The 8,502-nt window shown below is 43.1% G+C and overlaps 1 long non-coding RNA gene across 1 annotated transcript; it reads left to right on the forward strand.

The window, feature by feature from the left end:
* The first annotated feature begins 6,402 nt into the window (after window positions 1-6,402).
* LOC120043575 lies at window positions 6,403-7,795 on the forward strand. The gene is made up of 3 exons (XR_005476478.1): window positions 6,403-6,435; window positions 6,791-6,882; window positions 7,670-7,795. It is a non-coding gene; the product is annotated as an uncharacterized LOC120043575 (long non-coding RNA).
* Window positions 7,796-8,502: the final 707 nt, after the last annotated feature.

Raw genomic sequence — 8,502 nt, forward strand, 5'->3', positions numbered from 1 at the left:
AGTGACTTGTTTCTGCCTTGTGTTATTACTGAATAGTAATGTATTGCCTTTGGGTAGAGGGGTGACTTGTTTCTGCCTTGTGTTATTACTGAATAGTAATCTATTGCCTTTGAGTAGAGGGGTGACTTGTTTCTGCCTTGTGTTATTACTGAATAGTAATCTATTGCCTTTGGGTAGAGGGGTGACTTGTTTCCGCCTTGTGTTATTACTGAATAGTAATCTATTGCCTTTGGGGAGAGGGGTGACTTGTTTCTGCCTTGTGTTATTACTGAATAGTAATCTATTGCCTTTGGGTAGAGGGGTGACTTGTTTCTGCCTTGTGTTATTACTGAATAGTAATCTATTGCCTTTGAGTAGAGGGGTGACTTGTTTCTGCCTTGTGTTATTACTGAATAGTAATCTATTGCCTTTGGGTAGAGGGGTGACTTGTTTCTGCCTTGTGTTATTACTGAATAGTAATCTATTGCCTTTGGGTAGAGGGGTGACTTGTTTCCGCCTTGTGTTATTACTGAATAGTAATCTATTGCCTTTGGGTAGAGGGGTGACTTGTTTCCGCCTTGTGTTATTACTGAATAGTAATCTATTGCCTTTGGGTAGAGGGGTGACTTGTTTCCGCCTTGTGTTATTACTGAATAGTAATGTATTGCCTTTGGGTAGAGGGGTGACTTGTTTCCGCCTTGTGTTATTACTGAATAGTAATGTATTGCCTTTGGGTAGAGGGGTGACTTGTTTCTGCCTTGTGTTATTACTGAATAGTAATGTATTGCCTTTGGGTAGAGGGGTGACTTGTTTCTGCCTTGTGTTATTACTGAATAGTAATCTATTGCCTTTGGGTAGAGGGGTGACTTGTTTCTGCCTTGTGTTATTACTGAATAGTAATCTATTGCCTTTGGGTAGAGGGGTGACTTGGTTCCGCCTTGTGTTATTACTGAATAGTAATCTATTGCCTTTGGGTAGAGGGGTGACTTGTTTCTGCCTTGTGTTATTACTGAATAGTAATCTATTGCCTTTGGGTAGAGGGGTGACTTGTTTCTGCCTTGTGTTATTACTGAATAGTAATCTATTGCCTTTGGGTAGAGGGGTGACTTGTTTCTGCCTTGTGTTATTACTGAATAGTAATCTATTGCCTTTGGGTAGAGGGGTGACTTGTTTCCGCCTTGTGTTATTACTGAATAGTAATGTATTGCCTTTGGGTAGAGGGGTGACTTGTTTCCGCCTTGTGTTATTACTGAATAGTAATGTATTGCCTTTGGGTAGAGGGGTGACTTGTTTCTGCCTTGTGTTATTACTGAATAGTAATCTATTGCCTTTGGGTAGAGGGGTGACTTGTTTCTGCCTTGTGTTATTACTGAATAGTAATCTATTGCCTTTGGGTAGAGGGGTGACTTGTTTCTGCCTTGTGTTATTACTGAATAGTAATCTATTGCCTTTGGGTAGAGGGGTGACTTGTTTCCGCCTTGTGTTATTACTGAATAGTAATCTATTGCCTTTGGGTAGAGGGGTGACTTGTTTCCGCCTTGTGTTATTACTGAATAGTAATCTATTGCCTTTGGGTAGAGGGGTGACTTGTTTCTGCCTTGTGTTATTACTGAATAGTAATCTATTGCCTTTGGGTAGAGGGGTGACTTGTTTCTGCCTTGTGTTATTACTGAATAGTAATGTATTGCCTTTGGGTAGAGGGGTGACTTGTTTCCGCCTTGTGTTATTACTGAATAGTAATGTATTGCCTTTGGGTAGAGGGGTGACTTGTTTCCGCCTTGTGTTATTACTGAATAGTAATGTATTGCCTTTGGGTAGAGGGGTGACTTGTTTCTGCCTTGTGTTATTACTGAATAGTAATCTATTGCCTTTGGGTAGAGGGGTGACTTGTTTCTGCCTTGTGTTATTACTGAATAGTAATCTATTGCCTTTGGGTAGAGGGGTGACTTGTTTCTGCCTTGTGTTATTACTGAATAGTAATCTATTGCCTTTGGGTAGAGGGGTGACTTGTTTCCGCCTTGTGTTATTACTGAATAGTAATCTATTGCCTTTGGGTAGAGGGGTGACTTGTTTCCGCCTTGTGTTATTACTGAATAGTAATCTATTGCCTTTGGGTAGAGGGGTGACTTGTTTCTGCCTTGTGTTATTACTGAATAGTAATCTATTGCCTTTGGGTAGAGGGGTGACTTGTTTCTGCCTTGTGTTATTACTGAATAGTAATCTATTGCCTTTGGGTAGAGGGGTGACTTGTTTCCGCCTTGTGTTATTACTGAATAGTAATCTATTGCCTTTGGGTAGAGGGGTGACTTGTTTCCGCCTTGTGTTATTACTGAATAGTAATCTATTGCCTTTGGGTAGAGGGGTGACTTGTTTCTGCCTTGTGTTATTACTGAATAGTAATCTATTGCCTTTGGGTAGAGGGGTGACTTGTTTCTGCCTTGTGTTATTACTGAATAGTAATGTATTGCCTTTGGGTAGAGGGGTGACTTGTTTCTGCCTTGTGTTATTACTGAATAGTAATGTATTACCTTTGGGTAGAGGGGTGACTTGTTTCTGCCTTGTGTTATTACTGAATAGTAATGTATTACCTTTGGGTAGAGGGGTGACTTGTTTCTGCCTTGTGTTATTACTGAATAGTAATGTATTGCCTTTGGGTAGAGGGGTGACTTGTTTCTGCCTTGTGTTATTACTGAATAGTAATCTATTGCCTTTGGGTAGAGGGGTGACTTGTTTCCGCCTTGTGTTACGGGGAGAGAGCTCCGGATGATATGCTAACCGATGTGGAATATGCAAACGCCTTTCAAGAGAGTGAAGTGTCCCAAGCATCCGAGCCACATTTCAGTAGGCCACAGTGGAACGTTGACTCTTGTCCAGGTTCAATATTTTCTGCTACAACCGATCCCCTTCCCACTATGAAACCACCTTCAAGCGCCATCTCTAATGAGGTAACCCAGCTTACAGATGTGGAACTCAGCACCTTCAACGCCTGTATTGGTGACATGGCCCCTCTCGGGTACACAGACAACTCCATGGCTGCTCTTGAGAGGGTCTGTGGTGAATATGTCTTTCAACAACAACAGCCGGCACAGCCTCTAGAGCCCCAGCAGGTTGAGGTGCATCTGGAAACGTTTCATCAAGTGCCGCAGCAGGAGGCCCGGGTCCTACATCCCCAACAACCAGCATCTCAAGTGCCTGAAACTCCACAGCAGACTGTTGATATACGAGGGTTCAACGTGTGCAAACCCAAGCCAGTGACATCTTTACAGTCGCAAAGGACATTGTTCCCCACACCACCACAATCCGAAGCAGCTGTCACCTATGAAGAATCCGTGCCTGGTCCCAGCCGATATAACCTGTACAGCGACGGGGCTACCGTGTCGTCCATTGCGATGATAATCCCTGTGATGAAACAGTTGATTATATGCGCCACGTGTAAAAAGAAGTTCAACAGAGCGTTCATCTGTAACAACTACTTGATTCAGCTGAACAGGCCCGTGCAATGTGCTTGGGGCTGTGTATTGTGCAGACTGTGTTACAGTGAACAAAGTGGTTGTCACCTACACAATATATCGTCCACAAGGAGAGAGAGAGACAGAGAGAGAGAGAGAGTGAGAGAGAGAGAGAGAGAGGGGGGGATAGAGGAGAGAGAGAGAGATAGAGAGAGACAGAGAGAGATAAATAGAGAGAGAGGGGGGGGTAGAGGAGAGAGAGAGAGAGGGGAGAAGATAGAGGAGAGAGAGAGAGATAGAGAGAGAGACAGAGAGAGATAAATATAGAGAGAGGGGGGGGGTAGAGGAGAGAGAGAGAGAGTGAGAGAGAGACAGAGTGGGGGGAGATAGAGGAGAGAGAGAGATAGAGAGAGAGAGACAGAGAGAGATAAATAGAGAGAGAGATACCACTCTAAGCACCACACCCTTGCCAATTTTCCCTGCTCTGGAGAATGTAGGAGACTGGGATCTGGAACTCAACATAGATGATAAGTTCAAGACTGACAAGGAGGTCAACGTCCATGTGCAGCTGATTATGAATGAGGAGCAATCCTCTGGAGTTGACACCCTGCCAAGAGGTATGTATATTACCATGTGCAGCTGATTATGAATGAGGACCAATCCTCTGGAGTTGACACCCTGCCAAGAGGTATGTATATTTCCATTTATAGATATATCTGTCTATGTCTATGTTATACTACAATGACGAGCCCTGATCATGTAGCTAGACTGACAGTGTTCTCTTCCCACGCAGCGTTCAACCATCTCATCACAGTGAATGACACCATGTCCTTCAGGTACTGGGTAAGCAAAGCAATGCCAGAAGAGGTGGCCTACAGATATGTCTGCATCCTTCATGTACCTGGGTTCTGGGATCAGGTTGTGGTGGGAACCCGTCCCCTTCCCAGAACGGAGAAGCTGATCGGACCTGATGACTCCTTACCGAGATTGTTCAATGTGTCACTTGGGTCCTACAGGTTTCATTGGTGCTGTTTTGTCTTGAAGAAACAGATCATTTTGACTATGTGGTGCACTTTGTTGCCCAGGAGAGGGCAGTCTAAGGTAGTCACAGTTGTTGACAACACACTGAGAAACCTCACCTCGAGCATAGAGTTTAGAAGAATGGTATTCTATCTTTGTAGGTGGTTTACAGCTCAGTACGTGTCACCACAAGACAGGCGGCTTAACCTTGTGTTAGATTGTAAACCCAGTGAAGGTGCTACTTTGGTCCATGTCATATGTCCACAACCACAGTGTTACAGCTTCCTTTAAAGTAGAGCAATGATGTTTGTATATTGTTACCTCAGCCTACAAGAGTCTCCATGTGGGACCGTGTGGTGACATGATGCCTAAAGGTTATTTTAGGTCTTGTTTGACAATGGGCCCTGACTGATAAAAATTCATATGGTGATGTTCTCAATGTCACATGTTTACGATTTTATACCTTACTTTAATTGACCATATTACACCTGGGTAATGTGTATACCCTTTTGTATCAGCCAACCTTATATATCTATTGCCTTGAAATAAAATATGTCTTGCATATACATATATCTTGGTTGTGTTTATTTGAAAGATGACAGCGACACCACATTTTGAAAGACAATTGATGTGACAGTAATTGAGAATGAACTGCCTATGATCGGGTGCACATCTATGTGGATTACTCAGTAGACACTGGTTCTGTGTTGCATTCCCTGCCTTAGTTTTACGCGGCCAGGGTCCGTTATCACCGCCAGAGGAAATCAGAAGCTAGTTCATTCAGCACAGGGATCTATCTGTGTACTGTCTATTTAGAACTTACAAAGGAAGGTGCTACTCGCCTCCCTATGTCAGTGAATCTGCTGGTCTTTCCATGTGATAGGGTAGTGGGGTATATGGTATCACTGTCGTCGTCGCTGTCCTCATCGTCGCTGTCGTCCTGGTAGTAGTGGTAATAACCACCACCTCGGTTTAGGTTGCTCAGGGTTGTTAGCCTGTCTCAGCCTGTTGCTACACAGACAACATAAGGCTCGGAACAGCATCCAGACCATGCTGGAGGCTCGGCTCATAAGCTGCGCACTTTGTAAGTATACGGGAAAGCACGTTGGTATCGTGAACCAGACATCAAACGCTTGATAGTCCAGACACCTTGGGCTATCCGATAGGACCGTGCAGGGAGATGACGAGAGCTACTACGAGCGGGTCCAGAGAGCATCTTTTCCGTTGCGAGAAGGAGCTTGCCGAAGCCGCTCTGGAAGACAGAGGGAGCTCCTACGTATTAGACTTCAGAAAACGTGAGTCATCGTGAAAGGGTTCAGTGTGACAATGTCGACTACGAGCGTTACGGGTTGATCCCTATCCATCGGGACGTCAACTCCTAGGCTTACGTAAGTAAGGGTTTGGAAGTAAGCATTTCAAGGTAATGCCTACACCTGTTGTGTTTGATGCAGTTGACAAATACAATTTGATTTCATTTCATTTTAACTATGCGTTTAATACACTTTATGTTGGTGTTTCTTTTATTTTGGCAGATACAGTACATGTACTGTATGTCTTTTTGATAGTTATTTTTGTAGAAACTATTGATCCTCTTTGGCTAAATTATGCTCTGTTGTATTTTAAACATTGAGAGCGGGCTCCTGTGGTTGGATAAAAAAAAAAATAATAATTGTAAAAAGTATTTATTTTGTATTTGTTTTGGCCCCTACGGGCTTGGTCCCAGCTCCTGAATCACACATTTTACTAGTCACATTTATTTATTATGCAGTTTATATATTTTTATTAATCAATGAATTAAACAAGTGTCCCCCCTACCTCCTCTCCTCCCCATCTGACAAATAACAAAGTGTCCGCAGCAGCAGGCCTCTACACTCATTGAGAGTGGGCTCCTGAATGCCCCTGTGGTTGGCGGTTGCAGTAAAACATAAATATATACTACATACTGTATATTGTTTTATTTCTCCGGGGCCCAGGGGCAATAGCCCAGGTAAGCCAGCCCTTCCTATGTCAGAAAATAGCCAAGGCCTATTCACCTTATTCCTATGTGTTTCTGGATCAATCAATACAATTTCTGAATCCTTAAAATGTACATTTTGGTGTCTTGAAGTTTCCTATGACCTATAGGCCGAGGGAAATGCATTCATTTTGCAATGTATTAGCCTATTTCTTAGGTCTATAGAATATTTAGTACACAAGTGAAATATCAACATCAGTCATGTCGATTGTATAGGATTCCAGCGCCTTGACAGATGCACACACACCACTGTGGTGACACGTCCCCTATATGACTATCTCTGTCCCCACGTTGTGATTCCCCTCCCCCACTCCACTTTACCGCGCAGAGCCAGAGAGGGAAAATCACTTTCATCTGGAGAAGCTCGTCCGTTAACACGGGGCGGCCCATCTGCAGCTCCCCGCTGTTCCTAAAAGAAAGGTGAGCAATATCATATTTTCAACAATTGAAATGATATGGAAAGTTATTTTCATGCTGTAGTACAATTCCACCACCATAAATCGTTGTATTGGTTTATGAACTATGTTAGCCTAGTTAGCTTGTTTGTTGCTAGTGCTAATGTTCGCTCACTATCTAGCTAATGCACTAGTGAGCCAATTTTGTTGACATTTGGGCGGGTAGCTTGATTAGTTAACATAACTGTTGATAAAGAGACTGATATTTTATGGCTATTTCAGTCAATTCTACCAGTGTGGTTATAAGTAACATGCATAGACAGCTAAATGGGACACGTGATCCCCATAGATGAACTTGAGTAGGTAGCAGTTTGATAACATTAGATGGTGTTAGTTTAGCAGCTAAAGTTGGCTGGCTGGAAACCAGGTGTTGTGCACCCCACCTTGCATCTCATAGCAGAGTGGAAGAGGGAAAGTCACAGATGGAATTTTTTACTGCTTCTAACGTGCTTGTTTTGTAGTCATCTAACGAACATACATTATGTCTCTTATAAATTGTAGGTTAAGCCATGAATGTTGATTGTCTGACAGCCTTGGTATAGTTAAGCAGTAAAGCACAAGGAAAGGTTGAGGACTGTTCTTACGTAAGAGGCAACGCGGAGTGCCTGCCTGGTTACAGCCCTTAACCTTGGTATATTGGCCATATACCACAAACCCCCGAGGTGCCTTATTTCTTAAATATACCACAGTTTCAGCCAATCAACATCCAGGACCCAAACTACCCAGTTTATAATGTCTGCTTTATTCCACAGATTAAGGATTTGAGTTGGCCTGACGGAGAGATCTTCCAGGCGACTCCGGCCCATGGAGGATGCAGAGCATCACATCAGATCAAACATTGATAAACCAGTACTTTACCAGCGTTTTATCAATATCTTTAAAGGTAAGGTGAAGATTGAATATATTTCTGACAGTCCTAAATATGACAGCTATGAATTAGATGAATCAGATGTACATTTTAGAGGTTAGTGGGAAACAGTGAATTGGGATATATGGGCACAGTCACCCAGGAAAAAAGGTTTAAAGGAATAGCTTGCCATGTCTTTGTATGATGGTCATAGGATTCCTAAAGGTCCACTACAGTCACACGATGCTCCATCTGAAATCTCCTTCCACCTGAAAAGGCCCACCTTGAAAACCAATCATTGGTTTAGAAGACAAAGTAAGAGTGACAACTGAATCTAGCCTCTTGAAAGACAGAGCAGCGCATCCCCCTCCCTAAACCCCCTGCTGCACACCTGAACCTCATTTTGATTGGCAGTGATATGTGTGAGATCACTTTTAGACAGTGTGAGGTCATTTTATGAGAACAGTTGTTTTTGGAGAAGCTTGGCAAGTTGAATGGGGTGATCATGTGACCGGAGTGGACCTCCAGACAGTGATTATTCTCTGTAATAATTGACAAGCACAATGCAATATCTCCTAATGTTTGTATTTTGTGTCTGCTAAGGACGGGGAGTGTTTGCCACTGAATTCATATCCAAAGGAGACTTTGTTGTGGAGTACCGAGGTGAACTGCTTACACAACAGGAGGGCGAGGTCCGAGCTGATCAGTACAATGATTCTGCAAAGGTGTTTCTTTTCG

This window comes from Salvelinus namaycush, unplaced genomic scaffold (assembly GCF_016432855.1).
Source record: "Salvelinus namaycush isolate Seneca unplaced genomic scaffold, SaNama_1.0 Scaffold964, whole genome shotgun sequence".
Lineage (NCBI taxonomy): Eukaryota > Metazoa > Chordata > Actinopteri > Salmoniformes > Salmonidae > Salvelinus > Salvelinus namaycush.